The sequence below is a fragment of the Microtus ochrogaster genome, chromosome 6 (genome assembly GCF_000317375.1).
Source record: "Microtus ochrogaster isolate Prairie Vole_2 chromosome 6, MicOch1.0, whole genome shotgun sequence".
NCBI lineage: Eukaryota > Metazoa > Chordata > Mammalia > Rodentia > Cricetidae > Microtus > Microtus ochrogaster.
In genome coordinates this window covers 66,105,520-66,129,785 of record NC_022013.1, presented here as the reverse complement: position 1 = coordinate 66,129,785, position 24,266 = coordinate 66,105,520, and the positions used below count along the sequence as shown (strand labels likewise).

General features: G+C 42.7%; 1 pseudogene; it reads right to left on the bottom strand.

The window, feature by feature from the left end:
• Window positions 1–16,909: 16,909 nt before the first annotated feature.
• On the bottom strand, window positions 16,910–17,911 carry LOC106143816 (annotated as a pseudogene).
• Between the last annotated feature and the right edge of the window lie 6,355 nt (window positions 17,912–24,266).

The following is a 24,266-nucleotide window of genomic DNA, read 5'->3' as shown; positions in this document are numbered from 1 at the left end:
GCACACTACAGCCTGATGCACGGAAGATTCAGAATCAGGTCAATGTTCACTTTTTGTTGATGTTCTAGAACTCTGCAATGGCTCAACTTAGGAAAACAGTATGAGTGAAAGGTTCAAAAGTTCAGCCTTATTTCTCAGTGCTGTGAGAGTTTTAGCAGCCCGTCTTCCCAGATGGTTTCTTCATGCACAAACGCCTACCATGTAAGGTCTCAGATGTATGGTGACATAGGGGGACTGGATGAGAACGCATTTTATATGTCATAAAACACAAGACCCATGGTTTTCAAAGTGTAATTACTGATGCCTTAGCAACAACAGCATCTGAGAACTTAGATGCAAATTATCCAACTGACCACAGACCTACGGGATGGGAAGTTTTAGAGGTGGAACACCACAGTCTGCACGCCAGCACGCTCCACATGACTGGCTGAGACAGTCTGCCTTGAAAACTGTATTTTACAAGCCTTTCTCTATGGTTCTGGAGAGACTGAGCCAGCAGAAGGAATGTTAGTGTCTCTGTGTTGCAATGATGCTATCATGTGTCAAACATGACAGTTTATCCTCTGTTTGTTCTTCAGTTTAAACCACCCTTCAAAATAAGGCCACCAGAGCCAGTTCACAGGCTCCCATAATGCCTATGCTGTGCATCGTACAATTGCTGACATCTCTGAGGGCTGGGGACAGTCTGAACAAAAAAGCCCAAAATTAAGTTGAAGCCGTTTTATGGCTTTAACTATACCAGATACCAATTCTGTGTGCTTCTACCTGGCACTGTTGCCAGGAATCCCATCACAATGACTTCTATAAGCTACATTTATTCTGACCTCAGAAACACCAGTGACCCTAAAAACAAAAAGCTCTATACGTCCCAAGTAAGAGAAATGGAAGAAAAAGGGTATTGACCCTGTGTTCTCCAGAGGCAGAATGCCTGCAGCCCTACTTTGGGAAGAATGCCCCAAAGTGAATATCTGGGGTCTCTGTAGACAACTTTTGTTTGCTTCCTTGACACTTCCCCAAAGGCGGAGTACGCCCACAGATATGTAATCATAGATGCATAAAACCCTTAGAGATTGGTGCTGGGATATCAGGCTGAGGGGTAATAAATAGACCCCCGGAGAAAGGGGCAAATGTGTAGAATTGCATTTGCCTGTGTCCTGTGAAAGAAAGAAACAGCACCACATAACCATCAAGGAAATGGGCCTTCCATGGGAGAGGCCTAGCCCACTGCTTCTTGACCTTGGGCATTCTGGTCAAATACTTTTATAAAGTATTTTAGCCAGGCACTGGTGGGGCATGCCTTTAACCTCAGTACTGGAGGCAGAGACAGGTGAATCTCTGAGTTGGAGGCCAGCCTGGTCTACGGGGTGAGTTCCAGGACGGACAAGGCTACGCAGAGAAACCCTGCTCAGAAAACCAAGCAAAGTGTTTATACTGGACCGTTTGATTTAGAGAGTATTTTCACACAGACTTGCTCACTACAGCCTATGAGAAAGAAAAAAGGTCTCAATTGCCAAGGAAGAGACTTGGCTGTGGCTATTGCTAATAAATGGCAGAGCTTGTATATGAATCTGTGTTTCCCAACTCTAAGCCTACTTCATCACCTCGGTGTGCTCTTTCCAATTTGGTTGTGCCCTGCAGCAGAGATGACACTGCCATGCTCAACTCCCAGGCTCACTCAAAGAAGGGTCTCAGGGATTCAGTGCCCTGAGGCAGCGTGAGAACCCCAGGCTCCCACTGTTTCGTAGGCTCCCGGTTTACTCCCACGGTTTACCTCCTCCATGCTTTCAGAGCAGGGGAGCTTAATGACTTCACAGATGGGCAACATTGTCAGCCATGGAAAGAGAGTCGGCTACCCATAATTGTACTCTGAAAATACCGCTGGGGAAGAGTGCGGATGAGTCACTGAGCTGGCAGGGAACTTCTCATAGGCCAGCAGCCCTTCTGGAAGTGCACTCGACAGGGCTCTCTTGAAGGTGGCCCAGGCATGTCCTTCCCTGACTCTAGGCCGAGGATTGTTGAGGCCAGGAAGAAAAGACAATGTTTGCTCTGTCGCTGAGGTCAGCGAGGCGGCTTCAGGCATAGAAGTCAGGCCGAAGCTGTTCTAAAGCGCCTTCCAATTCTACCGTGCGCGCGACAAAGCCCTTTGTTCCCTGAACTAACCTTGTCACATCTCGAAGGCTCCAGCTCTCTGCCCTGTAATAAGTTACAAATTCATTCTTCAGGACCTGCCCTCCAGTGTGGCACCACTTAATCCCTGCCAGGCAGTGCTCATCATCAAATCTAAGTGGAACTGTCTGATACTAAGTGAACTTCTCAGCGTCCTCTACCAACCGGTGCCCAGCATCAACTCAAAGTCAGCCGTTTCTCAGCCATCCAGAGCAGACTATGGCGGTGCCGCCTCCCGAGCGTTTGGCTCGTCATTCCCTTTTGTCTCACGAACACACTCGGCATTCTGCTACGTGCCTTAATGACTTCTTGGTCTTCCATTCTGCCAACTAAGATTTTCGTTCTTGCTTTACAGTTCTGAAGCCATAGTTCCTCGACCCTTGCTACAGCTTAGAGCTCCTCAAAGTGTCTGAGCTCATTCCTAATGGGGTCTGATGTGGGGGGTTATCAGTACCACGGAGACCCATTGTCCCGGACCTTCAGACTTACAGTCCATCGAAAGTACATATTACATACACTTTGTGACCTTGTTAAAAGTTACATTTAGGTTTAAGATACCTGAAGTCGGCATGTTCTGTGTTTATTTTATGTCTTGTTTTTTTTTGTTTGTTTGTTTGTTTTGTTTTGAGACAGAGTCTCACTCTATAGCCCTGGCTCACCCAGAACTCAATGTATCACAAGGTGGCTTAAACTTGTAGCAGTCCTCCTGCCTCGGCCTCCTAAGTGCTCCCAGCAACATTCTGTGAGGTTATCTAGATGTCCCTCGTTTTCAGGCACACTCTGAGTAGCACCAGCCTAGAGCCCCAGCGGGACGGCGTCTCATCGGCCTGGCTGTATAAGGCCCATGCTCCCTCTCTCACTGTTCTCGTGAGGTCAGCTCAGCTCTCTTGCCCCGTAGACTGGCCACATCATCTGGTTTCACCTGGAATGCCTGACTCTCTTATCTCCGTCTAATTCAATCCCACCCGAATGCCAGGGCCCAGCTCGGGCTCTGCCTCTGTCTGCCCACTCAAGTTTGCCAACCCTCTCTCCCTCTGCTCTCTCACAGTGGAAGAGTCGGTGATTCTCTCCCAGGCAGGAAGCCCTCCAGCTGCTGATGGAAAGGAAATGACAAACAGAAGAAAATCTAGAAACTGGGCACCACGCAGGCACGTCATTTTCCTTTCTAACGTCTGCCACAAATGATAAAAGCCTACCTGGTAATGGCTAAATTAGATCAGTGATCTTGGGTTTTATTTTTCAAGGCATTTGTTTTATCTTCAAAACATCTTCAGAAGCCGCAACGCGCGGGGCTGTGGGCATGTGACGCGCTGAGGAGTGAGATACATAGAAGCAGGAGCTGAAGCAGCTGCTGTGAACTTTCGAGAGGAACCATAACATAGGCCTCATTCCACCCAGCTGCCCCCTTCAGGCTCGCTGTGCTGATCAGCAGACTGACGCCCCATAAGTTACTCTCTTAGCAGCAGACGTGGGACCAGAACGTAGCTTTCTGAATTTTGGATGACTCTACATCCAGCCTCCCCCGAAATGGCGACCTTGCTCTATGTCAGAAATCAAACTGGGAAATGCTGAACGGTAGCAAAGTGCAAGGCCGGACAGAGGACTAGAAGAATCCTCTTGCCTTCCACCTAGAGGTGAGGCCCCCCCAGTCCAGTGCCAGGTTTCTAAGTGTCCTTTTGAAACAAAGCCCAGCACAAAGCCCCCATCTAATTTCCCAGCATCCCTCCCTGCTGAACCATTCCACTCAGAGTAAGTTTCTCGAGATGATTAGTGACCCACCAGGCAGCAGACTGATTCTGGACACAGCCCCTTTGACATCTTGAAGTCAGGGATGTAGCAATTGTCCCAGTGAATGGGGGGTCTCAACCTCCCAATGGCTCAGCCCTTAGGGAACTGCAGGCTTAACCCTCCTAGGATAAAGGAGCTTACTTCTCTCTCTGGCTTCCTAGGGCCTCTGCAGGTAAAGATCACAGTGTGGAGTGCAGATGATTGTCGTGCTGTGGCCAGGGATGTTTAATTGAATTCTGAACCATGAGAACGCAGTAGGAAGCTGATTTTGTCAACAAGCACTGTGCTCATGCCCTTTGGCCACTGTGGTGGCCGGTGGGGGAGTACTGCCGTGCAGACGGTTATCTCCACCAGCAAGGGACAGTCAGGTGGAAGGCACTAGGGGAACGTGGCCATGGGAGTGACACTTCCAACACAGTCACCGCCCCCTTGGTGTAGACTCCGTGATTGCTCGGAATTATATGCTTTATCATGAAACAACCAAAACTCTCTTTTTAGCCCGCTTCCCTCAGAAGCAAATTTCTCTGAGCCTCAACATGAATAATTTATTTTCACAATGCTTCTTTCATTTCCATGCTGTTCTGTAAGCCTCTGACGTAGACTGGGACTTTATGACCTCTGATTTATAAAGAAGCATACTGGATTTGTAATCCCAGGGCATGGGTTGGCCAAGCCCAGACAGCTAGGGAATTGTGAAGCCAGAACCAGGGCTCACTGGCACTGGTAGGACAGCAGTGGGTGGAGAAAGCAGGCCGATGTGGTGGTGGCTGAGTGACACTTTGAGCAGGAAGACCAACTGACAAGTGGACAATTCCAGTTCCGACCTCCTCATCCCTTGGTAGTGACAGGGCCTGGAGAGGTGGTTGTGTTCTAAAGACTGATGTAAACTGAAGGCCCCAGAGTCAGAGCAGAGACGCCTAACTCACCAAAGTGCTGAGGAGAAACGATTGTGGTGGGCTCAGCTCTCAGCGGAATGTTTATTCTTCGTTACACTGATTTGTATGTATGTGAGCACATACACATGCCACAACATAGGTGTGGAGGTCAGAGGACGGCTTGAACGGTCTGATTCTCTCCTTCCGCCATTTGGGTCCCAGAGATCAAACCTATGGACTTCAGACTTGGCAGGAAGTACCTTTATCCACTGAGGCTTCTAACAAGCACTTAAATGAGACATTTACATCAACTATAACTGAGGCTCAAGGACCATCACAAAAGAAGGAGTGGGCAGAATCGTAAGATCCAGAAGATGAGGAAGAGTGCTATGAACTACTGTCTGCAACATGACATGACCATTGCAGAGGGGCCCTCACAACAGCTGTGGCTATGCTTGCACAGGTAAAGCCGGCCAAGCAGGCCAAGCCGTGTTTCTGCATGGATGGGAAATACAGGAGTTTGAATGTAACTGGCCCCCATAATCTCATAGGGAGTGGCACTATTAGGGGGTGTGGCTTTGTTGGAGGGAATGTGTCGCTGTGTGTATGTGTTTTGAGGTTTCCTATGCTCAGGATGCTGCCCAGTGTCTCAGTCAACTTCCTGTTGCCTACAGGAGGTAGGACTCTCAGCTTTTCCAGCACCACATCTGCCTGCACTCCGCCGTGCTCCCCACAATGATGATAATGGACTGAACCTCTGAAACTGTAAGTGAGCCCCCCCTCAATTAAATGTTTTCCTTGAAAGTGCTGCCATGGTCATGGTATCTCTTCACAGCCATAGAACCCCTAGCCAAGATAGGGAGCGACTCGCGAGGTGTGGTTAGTATGGTTCACAATACTGGGTCAGGGAACCAGCCTGGGTGTTCATAACAGATGAATGGATAATGGTAATGTGGCATTTATACACAGCGGAATTTTACTCAGCTGTAAATAAAACAATGAGATAATGAAATTCATCAGAAATCGATAGATCTGAAAAGTATTAAACAGTGATTCTGTTTCAGAAAGACAAAAAAAAACCACACATATTCTCCCTAATTTATGTATCCTAACTTTTAATGTTTATGTGTATATGTATATATGCATATACACATTTTACACACACACATATATGTATACACACACACACACACACACACACATATATATATATATATATATATATATATAAGACTAGGTATAAACTATGAGACTAAATAGCAGACCATGAGAACATGGAGCACTGTAAAAGTCAAAATTTGTCCTTCTGGGTCTGGGTTAACTCACTTCATATAAAGTTTTTTTAGATACATCCATTTGCCTGCAAATTTCAAGATGTCATCATTTTTCCCGCTGTGTAGTACTCCATTGTGTAAATGTACAACATTTTCCTTATCCATTCTTTGGTAGAGGGGCATTTAGGTTGTTTCCAGGTTCTGGCTATGACAAATAATGCTTTTATGAACATAGTTGAGCACATGTCCTTGTGGTATGATTGAGCATCCTTTGGATATATACCCAAAAGTGGTATTGCTGAGAGACAATTTTTAAGAGGATAATTCTCTTCCTAGAAGTTATTCTAGAAATAATAAGTGACAATAATGTAAGCACAAAACCAGTCTTGAATGGAAAAAGACAACCCCAGTGGTTACATCTGCAATCCAACACCTGCACCTAGAGCTACAGGAACATCTCGGAAGAGGGGACAGGAAGACTGTAAGAACCAGTGGAACAGGGAGCATGCTGTGGGATTGTGTCTCCTAGAAACGATAGGGAAGCTACGCCCATGATACAATATGGCTGCCTAAACAAGGCCTGTACAGCAAAACACGAACACACATGTTAACACAGAAGGAGATCTAAGGTCTCCACCCCAGACACGGAACTACAGTCAACCAATAACTGCTGAGGTAGAATTAGCTTCTCCTAGGGATGAGGAAAGTCCCCCTACTGGTTAGCCAAAACAAAATGATCAGCCTGAAATTAAATATACACAAGCCATATTAAACAGACTCAGTGGGTATATTTGTGTGTGTCTCTGTGTCTGTGTGTGTGTGTGTGCATGTAGCAATAATAATTTTTAAAAGAGGCCTTCGGTTTGAGAGGGCGTGAGGGGAAGGATATGGGACGACTTGGGGGAGAGGAGGAGAGGAGTGATAGAAATCTTTAACTGAAAGAAGGAGAGAAGTAAATGACAACAGAGGAAGGTGAGAACTCAGAACCGTCGAGAATTCTGGCAGGAAGCCAATCAGCCCAACCTGCCGCTCAATGGAAAACCACGGTGACAAGAGTTGGAGGTGCTTGGTCCTGGTAAATCTATTGTTGAGGCTCCAGGCTCATAGCACGGGAAAGTTATAAGTAAGTTGAAAAATGTATTTCTCCTCCAGAGAAAAACTACAAAATCATAACAAAGTATCTAAACTGTATAAAATAACTAGAAAATGATCAAAACCAGACATAACATGGAGAGGCGTGAGCTTTTAAAAATTGGGGCCTGGGGCTGGAGAAACAGCTCAGTGGTTTAGAGAAATGTTTGCTCTTCTGAGGGACTGTGGCTCAACTCCAAGCATCCACATTGTGACTCACAACCCTCTGTAGCTCCAGTTCCAGGGGATCTGACACCCTCTTCTGACCTCTGTGGACACCAGGTATGCAGGCGGTGCACAGACATGCTAGGCAAACACACATGCAAGCAAAACATTCACACACATAAAATAAAAATGTGTTTTTAAAAGCCCAAAACAGAGGGAAGGTTAGTGGAAAACCTGGAATTATAAGGAAGGTACTAAAAAAGAATCCCACAAAAGGTGTTACCCTAAAAATAATCTGAATATAAGCTAGACCCAAATTCCTACTTGACAACATAGCATGACTTCAAGAAGAAAATTCCAGAATAGTCAACAGAAACAACAGCTAGGGGCTGGAAGAACATCATGGGACTTCTTCACTGCTGCTTAGCTGGGGCAAAAGTGGGTAGAGTCAGAGTCAAGCTAGACCTTTCTAATTCAAGGAACAAGAAATTACTCTTTTTGAATAAAAGTAACTGAACCTAGACTCTCTACGATTGAGTAGTCACAGAGTCCTGTATATAATCAAGTTATTAGCTACAGAAAACAGAAATATACAACGCCATGGAAGCGGTGAAGGGAAGGAAACTAGTAGAAACCAATCCCAAAGTCACAATCATTTTGGAATTAAACAAGAATTTTTATTATTAATGTATCAAGTGATTAAAATGACAACATAAGCATAATAAATGAATTAATGCAGACTTTTAGCAAGAAAATGGAAATTATAAAACTTAGAAGCAAAGAAATAACATTGCAGTAACAGAAGTAGAAATATAACAAAATGAACCAGTAGGGGAAATGGCGCCAATGGAAGGAGACTCCATGAGCGTGAAGACTGGCCGGTTGAAACTCAAGGATCTGTGGTGCAATATAAAGCAGTCTAATATAAATCACAAGCAGAGAAAGATGGGAAAAGACAGTGCAAGCAGGAAATGTGCAGAGAGAAGCACACATCAACACACTGTAATTGTTGAGAGCTAATGATTAGATTCTGAGTGGTCAAGGAAAACAATACATTACAGAGAGACTGCGGAACCACAAAGCAAGCACCAACCAGGCTAACAACAAAGCTGCCCCTGACGGATGGTATTCGTGTCAGGTGATAGCACACCTTTAATCCCAGCACTAGGGAAGCAGAGGCAGGTGGATCTCTGTGAGTTCAAGGTCAGCCTGGTCTACCGAGCGAGTTCTGGGACATCCAGAACTATACAGAGAAACCCTATTGGGGGGGGCATCCTTAAAGTGCTAGGAGACAAAGCCATGCTGCTCAGATCCCTGTATCCTAAAGAGGAAGTGAGACATTTTCAAATTAAAACAAAGAGAATTTCAACCATCAAAGGAAATAGGAAACTAAGTTCTTCAAGAGAAAGCCAGGTCCTTTGGAGCCTAGACAGAAATTTGAATCTTTGGGGGAAAGCAACAAAAATGGGGAAAAGTAGGTAAATGTAGAATCCTCTAATTTCTTCTCTTGATTGCTTTAACACATGCATGACTATCATGTGCTGATGTGATCAAAACCACGTTATAGGCTCCAGCAGGGAAGCTCGTAGGCTAACTGCAGATCTTCCCCATCTTTCTCCTCCTTTCCTCCAAACCCATTCCATCAGGCCCATCCCCAACTCCGCAGTGAGTGACCTGCCATGGCCTCCCCTCCACCCCTGCCCCAGTGTAGGACACAGATCTTCCTCCAGACTCCTCCCTCCCCCACTGCTTCATTCCAGCCCGGACTCTAGCAGGCCTTTCCTGGGAACCCATAGCTTCTGCATGGCAAAAGACACCATCATTCAGATAAAGTGGCAACCTGCAGAATGGGAAAACATTTTTACCAACTCCATATCTGATCAAGTGCTAATATCCAAAATATATTTTTTTTAAAAAAATAAGAAACTAGATACTAAACAAACAAATAATCCAACTAAAAGTAAGGTGCAGATCTAGACAGAATTCCCAGTAGAGAAAACTCAAATGGCTGAAAAACACTTAAAGAAATATTCAACATCCTTAGCCAGCAAGGAAATGCAAATCAAAATGACTCTGAGATTCCATCTAACACCCATCGGAAAGGCCAAGTCAATAAAACCAGTGACAGCTCATGCTGGCCAGATGTGGACTAAGGGGAACTCTCACCCATTCACCCATTGCTGGTGGGACTGCCAACTTGTACTGCCATTGTGAAAAGCATTGTGACGGTTCCTTAGGAAGATGGAGATCGATCTACCTTAAGATCCAGCTATAATCCTTGAAATGGCTTGAGTAAGAATGCCCCCATAAGCTAATATATTGAATGCTTAATCACCAGAATGTGACACTGTTTGAAAGGATTAGAGGGACTGGGAGATGTGGCCTTGTTAGAGACTGGGGTGGGATTTGAGGTTTCAAAGGCCCATGCCAAGCCCAGTCTCTCTGTCTCTCTGTCTCTCTGTCTGTCTCTCTCTCTCTCTCTCTCTCTCTCTCTCTCTCTCTCTCTCTCTCTCACACACACACACACACACACACACACACACACACACACTGACACATTGTGGATCAGGATGTAACTCTCAGCTATTTCTCTAGTACCATGCCTGCTGGTCATCATGTTCCCTACCATAAGGGACTAAGCTTCTGAAACTCTAAAAAAGCCCCCAATTAAATGTTTTCTTTTATAAGAGTTTTCTTGGTCATGGTGAGTAAGATACCATTCTTTTACCCCAAAAATGGTTTCATCCTACCACAGAGACACTTGTTCAGCCATGTTCATTGCTGCTCTATTTATAATAACCAGAAAATGGAAACAACCTGGATGTCCCTCAACAGATGAATGGACAAAGAGAATGTGGCACATTCACACAATGGAATATTACTCAGCCAATTAAAAAATGAAATACATAAGTAAATGAAGAGAACTAGAAAAAAAAATCATCCTTAGTGAAGCAACCCAGACACAGAAAGACTAATATGATATGCATTCACTTATATATGAACACTAATTGTGAGCCAATAATTACCAAGATGCAATTTGTAGAATCACAGAGGTTAGGTCTACAATAAGGGAACACCTAAATCTTCCTAGGAAAAGGAAATAAAATCAATAACTATGAATGGATTGGGGGTGGAATGGAATAGGAAGATCATCAGGTGTGGAGGAAAGAGAAAGATGGGAGGGGGAAATACAAGAAAAGACAGATAAAATTAAGGCCATTGTGGGGTAGTAAGGAAGCCTAATGCAGTACAAGCTTCAGTAAATATATACATAAAAGCAATCTAAATGAAATTGCCAAATAATAGGGGAGGCAGAGACCCAGCCTGTCTCTCTCATCACCAAATCTTTAAGTACTGGGATTGGATTATATCTTACTGAGTTGTTGGCCACAGGGGTACCCTGGGACCCTCCAAACCACCCAGACTATTAAAAAGGTTATAGGTTGCTCTCCACAAACTGATGGCAAGGCCCCATTGCTGAAGACAATACCTACACAATGTATTGAACGCGGAGAAGCAGAGCTGGTGCCTACATAGAGCCTTCTCCTCTACATGCTAGAGTCTGTGGTACAGGAGGGTCCTCTGTCTGCTAAGGAGAAAGAAACAGAAATTCTTTGATCTACAATGGCATTCTCCCTGCAAGATACGCTAGGGCAATGGTGCCTCGAAGCTGCAAGATTAACCAACTAATATGTGCTTTGACTTAAGGCCTGCCTTATGAGAAACCCATACCCGATACTGCTTGGGTGACCAAGAACTTGAGACTAGATATCCCAGGGATCGACGTTAAAACCAAAATACACTGTCTTTAAAAAAAAAAAAAAAAAGATAGCAGTGAAGTGACTCCTGATGACATCCTGCTATACGCATGGATCAGTATCTCGTTCAGCCATCTTCAGAGAAGCTTTCTCTTGCAGCAGATGGGAACAAATACACAGACCCAGAGCCAGACACTATGCAAAAAATGAGAACCCTGGGAACACTCAGCCATAAATGGGATATCTCCATCAATTCCCTTCCCTTGGGCCTCTAAGAACCCCATGGAAGAGGAGCTAGAAAAAGTGTAAGAGCCAGGGGGGATGTAGGAAACCAAGAAGATAAGGCCTCTAAATCAACATGACCGATGCATATATGAACCCCCCCCCCCCAAAAAACCAACCAACCAAAAAAACTGAGGCGGCACACACAGGGCTTGTCACAGGTCCACACCAGATGGAGCCCTGGAGTTTAAAGGAGAAGTGGGTCACACCCCCATCCCTCACCCAGAAGCAATCTCCAATTGATAACCACTTAGTTTTCTCCAAAGGAATCTCACAGGGGAAACAAACTACTCTTAACGGTAGGCTGCATGTCCAGCGGTAGATGACCAACAGAAAATAAATTCAATGGCATCAGTGGAGGTCTCTTGTCTCATAATGTCAAGCCAGGACTGGTCTTTGTTTTATTTTGTCTTACATTTATTATATATTATTAAATTTATATATTTATAATATTTCATATAATTATTCAAATTATATGTGCATATGTTATATATCCCTGTAGATCCTTTGCATGTATATGTGTGTATGTGTGTGTATGTGTGTATGTATATAAAATGAGGGCCAATTAGTGTTTTTATCAGATTCCCAAGTGTGCAAATGAGTGGTTCTCTGCATCTTTGCCCATTTCTTGTACCTTTTCTTAGACTCTTTTCCTTCGGTTTTTGGATTTCCTCCTATTCTAATGTGTTGGTTTTATCTTATTTTATTTCATTTCATGTTATTTTTTTATCCCTTAGAAGCCTGTTTGTTTTCTAACGAGAGACAGAAAAGGGATGGATCTGGCTGGGAAGGGAGGAGGGAAGAAACTGGAAGGAATGTGGGAGCAGACACCATCATCAGGATATATTATGCGAGGATAAAAAAAAAGATCTTTTCAATAATGGATATAGTATATGTTAAAAATATATGTATATAATAAAACCACATTATAGTACTTATAATTTACATAGATATAAAATATATTTTAAAGAAAAAGCACCTAAATGGAACCTTGTATAGTTCTCATATTTTATCTGAAGTATTGCAGTATTCATTCTAAACTCACTGAAGTAACTAAAAAATATTTAATGCCTTGAGCATCTATGCAGTAAGACAACTAAAAAGACTTAAAATCAATTGCTAAAATATATTACACTGACCCCAAAAATAAGAAAGTAAGGGGGGAATCACATAAAGAAATAGAAATGAATATTAAAAATAATCACATATTAATAATTACTTTTAATTCAGAATAGCTAAATTCTAACCAAATTTTAATACTACAATTAAAATGAATATTTATTTTTTGAACAAGACAATAAAAGTCATTATCCAACCATGAGTTACCTATAAGAGACAATCTAAATATAAAGACCTATGTAAGATGAAAATTAAAGAACAAACCTAGAATGGCTAAAATAATATCAACCAAAAGGTACTTACAGGTAAGAAAAGCATTACCACAAACAGAAATAATATTTCTAAATGATAAAATAGTCATTTCCCCAAGAGGTATAGCAACTACAAATGTGAAAGTACCAAATAGCCAAGCTCAAAAACAGAAGCAGTGAAAATGGAACTAAGTGCAGAAGAAATCCACAATCATAACTAGAGATTTTGATTCCTCTTTCTCAGCCACTGACAAAAAGATGCACTATTAAAACATCAGAAATGACTCTCAGCCTGATGATGCAGGTCCTCATCCCAGTCAAGAGGCAGAAGTAGGCAGATCTCTGTGAGTTCAAGACCAGCCTTGTCTCCATAGAGAGTTCAGGTTAGCCAGGGCTACACAGTGAAACCCTATCTCAGATAAATAGGAAGAAAGATTGATAGATGAATGGATAAATAGGTGATAGATAGATCAATAGACAGACAGACAGACAGACAGACAGACAGACAGACAGACAGACAGACAGATAGATGATAGATAGAGAGATAGATCAGAAACAAGGTGGAATAGTTGAAATCACCATCAACCACTTCAACCTAGTTAATCTTTATGAACGATTAAATAGCAAATGAAGAAAAAATTATTTCCAAATGCATGGTGAATGTTCACTAAGATGGAATATGCATGGCTCCATAAAATGAGTCACAAGAAAAATTTTAAAACTTAAAATCTTATTTTTATTTTTTATTATTTTATTGATTTTTATTAAGCTCTACATTTTTCTCTTCTCCCCTCCCTGCCTCTCCCCTCCTCTTCAACTCTCCCCCAAGGTCCCCATGCTCCCAATTTACTCAGGAGAACTTGTCTTTTTCTACTTCCCATGCAGATTAGATCTATGTAAGTCTCTCTTAGTGTCCTCATTGTTGTCTAAATTCTCTGGGATTGTGGTTTGTAGGCTGGCTTTCTTTGCTTTGTGTTTAAAAACCACCTATGAGTGAATACATGTGATAATTGTCTTTCTGTGTCTGGGTTACCTCATTCTAAATAACGTTTTCTAGCTCCATCCATTTTCCTGCAAAATTCAAGCTGTCGTTACTTTTTTCTGCTGAGTAGTACTCCATTGTGTAAATGTACCACATTTTTCTTATCCATTCTTCAGTTGAGGGTCATCCATGGAAGACATGGAGCCACCACCAGAGACAGACATTCTAAAACTTTGCTGGTAAGCCTCTGCATTGTGGTGATAGTCAGATGAATAGAACTGGATTAAAAAGATGAAAGAGTTAACCAATAAGAAGCTAGAGCTAATGGACCAAGCAGTGATTTAATTAATATAGCTTCCATGTGATTATTTCAGGAGTCTAGGTGGCCAGAAAACGAACAAGTGGCCTCCTACTACTAATGGAGATGGATTAATTCTAGATGTATGGGATTAATCCTCTCATAATGGAGATGGATTAATTCTAGATGTAAGAGCTATCTAGCAATATGCTTAAGTAATTGGCCAAGTTGTGATTTAATTAATACAGTTTCTGTGTGGTTATTTCAAGAGTTAGGGCAGTCAGGAACATACTAGCGGCTTCCTACAACAAAGGTAGGCACAAAGTGTCAGCCTTAGCTGAGCAGCTATTGGCAATTGGTAGCTTCTGGGAGAGGAAATGTCTGCTTTCTTTAAGGGGCCAAGAACCCATGGCTAGGTCAACTGTGTTCCAGGAAATGGTCCCATAACCAAGAATATATGGACATCATAAACTGTACTAAAAATCATCATAAACTGTAAAAAAATCATAGGGATGATTTTTTTAAAGGGGCAGACACATAGTTGGGTGGGGAGAAAATGGAGAACAGTCTAAGAGAAATAGAATTATACCACTTAAAGAACTAAAATTTTTAGTGAGAAAAACGCTGATAAACTGCTGGCTTGGATGAACAAGACAGAAAACATTAACTGTCAATATTGTAGAAAAAGGGTCTACTCTACAGTTCTTCCTGTCTACGGATTCTGACTCAGCAGAGTCAACCAACGAGGGATCAAAAGTATTTGGGGAAATGCGTGCCTGTAATGAACATATATAACTTTTGCTTGGTGTTTTCCCTAAGTCATACAGGACAATAACTATTGACATAGAAGTTCCCTTGTGTTCACCATGACAAGTGACCTGGAGCCCATCTAAAACATACAGGAGGATATGTGTGGCTTCTGGGCAAATAGTTATGATGTTGTCCTTAGCATGAGCATCCATCGATTTTACTATCAGTGGGGAGCCTAAAACCAATTCCCCAAGAATCTGAAGAGCAAAAGTATGATGAAGAAAATTAGTATCAGGAAACAAGCAGTTTAATAAATAAGAGAATAAGTAGTAGAAAAATATGTGTTAATGAAATAACTTCCTACAAAAACTAAGACTTTCTGAAATTAACAAAAAAAAAACAAGTAGAAATCTTCGCTATTGCAAATGTTTAAAAATTAAATATATCAAAAGCCTATATACAAAGAAATCATCACATCCATATTGTTTCCCTGGTAAATTCTACCGGCTGTTTAAGGAAAATGACTGCTGCTTTTCTACAAAGCCTTTCAGAACTTACCGGCTAATTATACAGTCAGCTAACACTGCTGCTAGAGACTGACAGCAACACTATGGGAGATAAAATTATATATCATCATGCCTCATGAACAGTATTAGAAAATCAAATTTAGCAATATAGAAAAGGATAGGCAAACCCTGAATTCGACAGACGTTTAAGAATTAAAAAAAATCAAAGAATGTAATTCACTGTATCCACAGACTAAAACAAGGAAAATATAATATGAGGTTGAAAGGTATTTGACAAAAATTCAACACACATTCAAAATTAAAAATCATGAATCTAGCAGCAGAAAGGAAATTCCTGGGCTCTCAAGATGTCTCAGCAGGTGAAAGTGTTTGCAGGCGACCCTGATGCTATGAGTTCAATCCCTGGAGCCTACAGTGGAAGGAAGACCCTATTCCAGAAAAGTCATCCTCTGATTCCATACATGTTGTGGTTCATGTGCACACACACACTCGCTCATGTAGACACAAAATAATCATAATAAATAAAGCTTAAATTTTCTTTTAAAAATGAAATTTCCAAAGTTGGGGCAAGGAGAGGAGATAGCTCAGAATGAAAGCATTTGCCCAAAGTTCAAGTCCTCAGACTCTATGTAAAAGACCAGGAAGACAGATGACTCTTCCATGACAGCACCATCCTAAGGAGATGAAAGACAGGCCTGGAACACCCCTGGAAGTTCTCAGGCCAGCCAACTAGCCTGCCAGGCTCAACAGCAAAACAACAGAGGTAGAAGGTGACAAATGACAGCCAAGGCTCACCTGTGACCCCCATACATACACATGGCACACGTGCGCCCACATTCACACATATGAATGTATGCACACATACCCAGGCATAAGACATACCACATACAGCCTCATAAATAAATTATTTTTAATAAAGAAAGGAATTCTCCGAGTTGATAAATAGAATCTTCAAAAAAAAAAAACATAGCTGAGTAAAGCATGGAATGTTTCCCTTGGTTTTATTCCTCACTTTATTATTATTAATTTAAATAATAAATAAATTTATTATTTATTTATTACTAGCCAGCAGAATTAGACAAGAAAAATCAACTAAAGTAATAGAAGTTGAAAAGAAATGAAAACGTTCTGTTCATATACACGTGGAGCTCCCAAAAGAATCCACAAAATATTGCTAGAACTAATTAGACAGTCTCTCAGGTTAGCAGTGTACAGTTGACGCTGAGAAGTTAATTATAGTCCTAGAAAGTAAGAACTACAAAAATTTCTTAAAATAATTTCCCTTAACAGTCACATTAAAATTCATGAACTATGCAGTGATAATTTCTCAAAGATATGTGTGAGACCTATACACAGAGAACCACAAAGCACGGCTGAGAGAAAATGTGAACTTCTAACTAAAAGAAGACTCCGTACTGCAAATGCCTACTGCCTGATGAACAACAGTTGCAAATGCCTACCGCCTGATGAACAACAGTTGGTTTTTTTTTCAATACAAGTCTTTTAATTCAGGATCTTGTTTCCGGAGCTGGTAACTTAGGTCTTACTCATCAGCCTGCCGTACTGTTCCCTTTTCAGACACACAGATGCCATCCAAAAACTTTCTGGTATCCTTGCTTCTAACTGTTGCTGAATCAGAGCCGCTGAATTTGAAGCAAATTCAGTATCATTTCCTTCAAGGATTCATTCGTCCTTCTGGGCTTGAGAGACGGAACAAGCAACACCTGTCCTCACCCAAACTGAAGTTTTATTTTTTTCAACACCCAAACTGAAGACTTCAACCAAAGACCCGTGTTCCTGAATAGGAACCGTGATGAGGGAGGGAGCATACACGGACCTCGTCTTGTAATGGGAGCTCAGCCCAACATCCTTGATGGTTTCTGACCGTGACTGCAGATGGTTCAGACAGTGGCCAGTTCATTCCTGGTACCCCACTATTTGTACCGTTTGTCAATTCGGAGCCTCTTCTTCTTCTTGCAAGGCGACTCAGCTCTATATTGGTGTGACTGAAGCCCCTCCGCCCTTCAGAGTGATGCCGACGTCTTCTGGACTGTTGACACAGTTTTTATTCTCTCAGTAAACGGAGCAAAGAGCGACTGCAGTTGATTTGTGAGTGTCTGGATTTTACAGTGCTCTGAAAACAACACGACTTCAATACAGGCTGAGCTTCAAATTTTGAATTTAGAGCTTTTCCTGGGGGAGGAAACATGCTCCCAAGATACTGGGGAGAGGCAGCAAGCTGTGGCTCTTTGTCAGCAACATGCTCCAAAGACTAAATAGTGATACTCAGTTGGGGATCGGTTAGGTCAGCGGAGCTTCAGTTTCCCAACAAATTTGGGATTGAAATGTGTAGATTTTGCCCTGGAGGTTGTTCCCCACTGATCTCAAGTTACAGAATGGTGAGGTGAGTGTCCAGCCAGTCACTTCAGGCTACCTTACCCTGTACAATGAGCTGCTGGAGGAAGGCCCCTGTGCCTGAGCTTTTGAGCTTGTTAACGTCTGGTCCCTTCCCTGTCCATGACCACCTCCACCAAGGGCTCTTCATCCTGGGTCTGTGACAAGCTATCTTCATGCCCTTAGACTTGTAGAGGCCCTGCAGGTACTTCAACTTGAAACAATCGGTTTCTTCTCAGATGGTAGCCAACCGCAGCTCTCTGACACACGGGAAGGGCCTAGCCTCCACTGCTGACTTATCCCTCTGAAGGAATCGTCGTCTTGCCAAAGCTCAGGATTTGAGGCACTGGAGAATTGGAGGCTTGTCCTGTGCTAGGATTGTCACTGTCTTCACCAGCCTGTGCTGCCCCCACTTACCTATAGGTCCAGGAGGCTTCTACCTCCTCTGCCCCACTATGGGGCCATGTGGCTGGGCTCTGTGTCCCTTGGCCACACCCCTGCCCAGCTGCACAGCTCTTTGCTGTTCCATTGTCCCTTTGTGAACTTTGGATGTCTGCCCTATCCCCAATGGATAGACACATAGTCGCTGAACGTATTAAAAGCAAGATCTATTAGTTGTCTCCAAGAAACATGCCTGACTCCCTGACAAAGACACTCAATAGACTAAAAGTAAAATAATGGAAGTCAATGTACCAATAATCAGACATCAGAAACTAAGTCAGCACAGCTATCCTGACGTCCGGCAAAGAAACATTGAACCAAAATTACTCCAAAGAAATAAAGAAAGCCACTAAATATTAATAAAGATAAGATTCATCAAAGGGATACAATAGTTATAAATATGTTGTTTACCAATTATTGGAATTTCCAATTTCATAAAACAGAAACGACTAAACATGGGAGGACATATAGACAATGATATAAAGAGAATCGGGTGATGTCAACAGCCCACTCGTGCTAACATGGCACCCAAGCTAAAAACCCGCGAAGAAACTTTAGAGTTAAATTATACCGTAGATCAGACTTAACAGATACCTGTGGAATATTCCATCTAAGAAACACAGGATGTGCATCCCATGGAACTTTCTCTAAGAAAGACCACATTTTAATCCACAAATCACCTCCTCTGAAATACAAAAGAATCAAATAATTCTTTATATCTTATCAGGTTAATAGTACAATAAAATTAGAAAACGATAGCAAGAAAAGCTACAGAAACTATGCAAATATGAAAATGAAAGCACGGCTTCCCAGAAACGCTGTGAGATGGTTAAGACAGTTCTAAGAGGAACGTGCATAGTGCTGAGCGCTTATCATAACATACAGGGGTTTCCAATAAATAATGCAGCTCGTGGTCGCTAGAGAACGAATACAGTCCAGATAGTAATAAACTAGAGGGGAAATAAAAAAGATGAAGGAGTGATGAAACAAAGAGTTCTGGGGAACATAAGAGTGGCAAACTCACAGCCAGACCAACCAAAAATAAGGGAGAGGAAACATATATTGGTAAATTTACAGATTAAATAGGAAATATTAAAAATAGACCAATAAAATTCAGAGAATAATTAGGAAATATTTGAAAACATGTATCATCTCTCAAAGCTGGAAAATCTACAAGAAATTCTAGGATAAATTCCTAGGCACACATTACCTACCCAAATTAAGTGAAGAGGATATGAATGTCTTAGAACTATCAGAAGTATCAAGATTGAAGCTCTGATACTCTAACGAAGGCAGGTGAGTCCCAAGAGCTAGCCTGCCAGCCAACATAGCTGGAACAGCGAGTTTCCAGGTCACTAAGATACTCTGTCTCAGGGCAGTGTGTCAGACAGCATTGGAGGGGGACATCAACATTCTACTCATGAGCACACCCATGTCCAAACCACACAGACAGTAGACCAAAATATCATGAATTTAACATTTTATATTTATACATTAAGCATAACGTTTGCCTTTTAAAAAAAAAAGAAGAATCAAGGTGTGATGGCTCACACATGTAATCTCAGCATCCAAGTGGCTGAGACAAGAGGACCATAAGTTCAAGGCCAGCTTGGGCTACAGAATAGATTCGGTCTAATGAATAAATAAATAGCAACAAGACATGTAACTAAAATTTTTTACATGAATTTTTTGAGCCTGAGAACCGAGTTTAAGAACAGAAGAATCGAGAGATAAATAATAACAGGACAAGGAAGTTGGTGAGTCTCTAAGCAAGTCTAACATCTAAAAATAGGCTTCCAGATAGAAGAGGCTATGAGAAGGGAGTTATCAAAAACTCAAAGAAATCTCCACATACGGAATGCGACAAGTCTCCAGATTGGCAAGGCCCACTTGCCAAATGCTTAACACCACAGCTAGTGGGCACCATGGTCTTGTAGCTTGCAGTCAGGATGTACCTTCATTGGCGTGTGCCGGCATGAACCCATCATGTACCATGTAATCAGCGTGAACCTCAGTCTTTCAGTGTTAGGTCAAAATGGCCCACCAGCACACAGGGTGTGTCCCTGAGTACAGGAGTCATGTGTTGTGTGGACAGTGCGTGCTGCGGTCACATGGGATGTGTCAGTGTGCACTGTGGTCACAGATTGTGCAGCCAATGTGCAGCAGCCTACTAGCTCACAGTCAGTGTGCACAGAGGGCCTAGTGTGGAGTTGGTGTGTACCACAGGAGGAGGACACTCCATGCCTAGTCAGGAAAAAAGCAATGGGCCAGCACCCAGGCTCTGCTCACCCTATACGCTGGTGCACCAACCCCCAGAAGGGAATTTCTCTAAGTAGCCCAGAGCATCTTTCCCTGATCAGTCTACTCTCAAGTCAAGAAAGTGCAGTTTTACTTTTGTTAGTCTACACAAAAACACTTTCTGTGAACAATTACTAACCAGAAAAATGAACAACGATCTAAAGCACAAATGCCAGGAGTGAAGAGAAAAGCCTAAAAGTTCCAAACAGAAAGGGGCAGTTGATGCAGAGGTTCCAGAGTCAACCGGCATCTTACTCCCCATGAGCAGGTTGGTAAACAGACAGCAAAGAAATCATGCCTTCAAAATTCTGCACACAGGGAGATGCTTGGGGGGGGGGGGAATCCTTGGATTCCAGTCTTTAAAAAAATCTTACCACCAGGCAGCCTTTCTCAAGAAATACATTACTAACGGACAAAAACAGAAGGCATATGAGCCAGGAATCAACGAATTTAACTCAAAGAGAGATAGAGGAAGTTCTCACACTCACGAAAAAAAAAAAAAAGGCAGCAGCTGTGTGCTGGAGCTAGCAGAGGAACTAGCTGCTCAGGAAGAGCAAGGACAGGGGAAAAAATATTACTGACATTACTTAACATGCCTGACCGTGTGGAAAGCTGAAGAGCTGGAGGAAGCCACAGCTAGAGGTTCTAACACAACAAAGGATGAACATCCACAAAGCTTTGCCACGACTGTGAGACCTTTCCTAGTGCCCCAGTCACCTCAGGAGTCAGCTCTATTTCTTTAGTCACAATGAAAACATTGATTCTGGCAGTTTAAAAAATAGCCCCAAACTGGGTGAGATGATGCAGGCCTGTAATCCGAGCAACTCAAGAAGCTGAGAGCAGAGCACTCGGAGTTCAAAGCTAGCCTGGGTGACTTTGATATGTTCAGGGCCAGGCTAAGCTACATTGAGAGACCCTTTCCCAAATATGTGTATACAAAATATGTATGCTTGTATATATAATCCCCAGTTATTTGTTAACCCTCCCATGTAAAAGCAACTTTGTTCCACCCCCTTGTTTCTGGGCATGTCTATGACAAACTAATTGTGTAGTGACTTCTGAGGTGTTAGGTGCTGAGGGATTTGTCAGCTTTCATAGTCATTAGAACACTTTCACTACGAGGAGCCCCAGGTTAGCCCATGGGGAGAAACTATAGGAAAAACCCAAGGTTATCTGTAAGGAAGGAACTGGCCAGCTCCTTCTGTTGAATATTATCCACTGTCTACTACAATCACACCAAATGACCATCTGGTCAACCCTCCCAATTCTGACCCACAGGGTCTGGGAGAAAAAACTGAGAATACAGCTATTTTATGGTACTAAGAATGCAATGACTTGTTAAGTATCAAAAGGTAAATGAAATATTGACAAAGTAATGAAATTAGGACTACATCGGTATTATGGGAAGAGGAAAGAGAAATAAAAGGGAGCTAAAACTTCACCTACCAATGTCAAGTTAGTAAGCAATATGTAAAGCTGGTGTGCCGGAAATGACAGTTCAACATCTGTAGTACAAAATACCAAATGTGAAGTGTGGGACTAGGGATCTCAGTGGTAGGACATTTAACATTGGCAATGCCTTGAGTTCACTTCCCAGCACTGTGTGTGTGCATGTGTGTGTGTGTGTTTGTGTGTGTGTGCATATGTGTGTGTGTTTATGTGCATGTTAATATATATAAATCTATAAGCCGAGCAGTGGTGGCACACACCTTTAATCCCAGCACTTAGGAGGCAGAGGCAGGAGGATCTCTGTGAGTTCGAGGTCAGCCTGGTCTACAAAAGCTAGTTCCAGGACAGGCTCCAAAGCTACAGAGAAACTTTGTCTCAAAAGAAAAAAAAAACCAACCAAATAAATATCTATATGTGTGTCTATGTGTATCTGTATGCATGAAGTGTTTCAAGGTGGAAATGTCTTGCCAGTTGATCTGGTTCCACCTGTGGAGGCCTCCACATGATGAGCAAAGTCAGAAGAGTAGTGAATTAAAATATTGTGCAAACATCCCTCAGGTCATGTGTCAAAGGAGCATATGAACAACAAACGAGCTTTGTCTACAGTCTTGGGCTTAAGATACTGTGTTAGATGGATGCAATATTCCAAAAATCTAAAGAGTTTAATATCTCAACCCAGTATGTCAAATAAAGGGTAATTTGTGTAGACTTATGACTGTTAATACACACACACACACACACACACACACACACACACACCAATGTCAAAGGGTAGGTGGCTGGGGCAGTTAAGAGTTCAAAACCTGTAGTTTACTTCTGAGTGAACTACAGTGTGTACTTGACAACAACCATTCCATAAGCCTTCGATCTCTCTTTAACTTTTTAATATATGTTCGTTTATGATTCTATTTAAAACAAAAATTTTTCAAAGATTAATAACAGAACATGTTATTAATGTTACTCTTTTCTTTCCCCAATTTTCAACAAAGAGAAAAAGCCTTAGCTGAGCTTCCCATGAACATCACCCATGTCCTGAGCCACCCGCCATGAATCACGGTCACACGCCATCCAGTGTGTGATGAGAGGCATTCACACACACGGCCCCACACCTCCAAACACGAGCGATTTGCTGAAGGAGGAAGGATCCATGCAGGAGATACATGGGACAGGCTTCTCTGGTTGGTCAGGTAAGGTAAGTGGAGACCGGGTGCTCCAGGCATGAGGCAGGGGCTGTAATCTCAAAAGATGAGCTTCTAGAGAAAGTGCTGTGAGTACAGAGACTCCTGGGGAAATGGAGATAGGATGTAACATCCAGGTTCTGTGTCTATGAAGCCTTGGATAGCTTAACTCCATTCTCACGGAGCCACACCTCTAAATGCAAATCTTTGTGTTCCAGGTGAACTCAAAGCCCCATCACTGATAACATTGATGATAAACTCCCAGGGAAGTCTGCTGGACCAATGACAGCGACAACTGACACGGACACGGGCCTTTGCAGATTCTGAAACTCATTCCATTTTATCTTCACATGGAGAGGCAGCTCAGAAATGATTTGGGGATACACTTTAGGGGTGTTGTGTGTGTGTGTGTGTGTGTGTGTGTGTGTGTGTGTGTGTGTGTGTGTGTGTGTGTTGCACAGATTGCAATCATCTGTGCCCACTGCATGGAGATGTCCTTTTCAATCACTTCTCCATTTTATTTTCTGATATAGGATCTCTCAAAGAACCTTGAGTTCACTGTTTCAACCAGACTGGCTAACCAGACAACTAGACAGGCCCCTCAGCACTGGGGCTACAAGAGACCGTCGCCTTGCCCCGCTTTTTATGTAAGGGCTGAGGATCTAAACTCAAGTCCTCATTCTTGCAGAGAAAACACTTTATCTACTGAGCCGCCTCCCCAGCCCAGACCCTTTCTGGTTTCCGAGGCAGCATCTCCTGTAAACTGGCTGACCTTTACCTTGCTGTGTGTGAGCTTGCTTTCAACTTCTGATCCTTCTGCCCTGGTCTCCCAGATGTTGAGATCACAGGGGTGGGCCACCGCACCTAGATTGTGTGTTACAGGTGATCCAACCCAGACATACTAGGCAAGAACTCTACCAACTGAACCACATCCCTAGCCTGCAAGTCTTTGTACCCCACTGTGCAGGTAACGAATTGGGAGACTGAGGTAAGTGAGGTGGTCCCTGAATGCACCACACATGTAGAAAGGAAGCTGAGATGAAAGTGACTCCAACATGGGTGGATAACCAACTTGTCCAAAGCACATGCTTTCGGTATGATCCTGTGAGTACTGGCCAGACCTTTTGTTCAAGCTGGGTG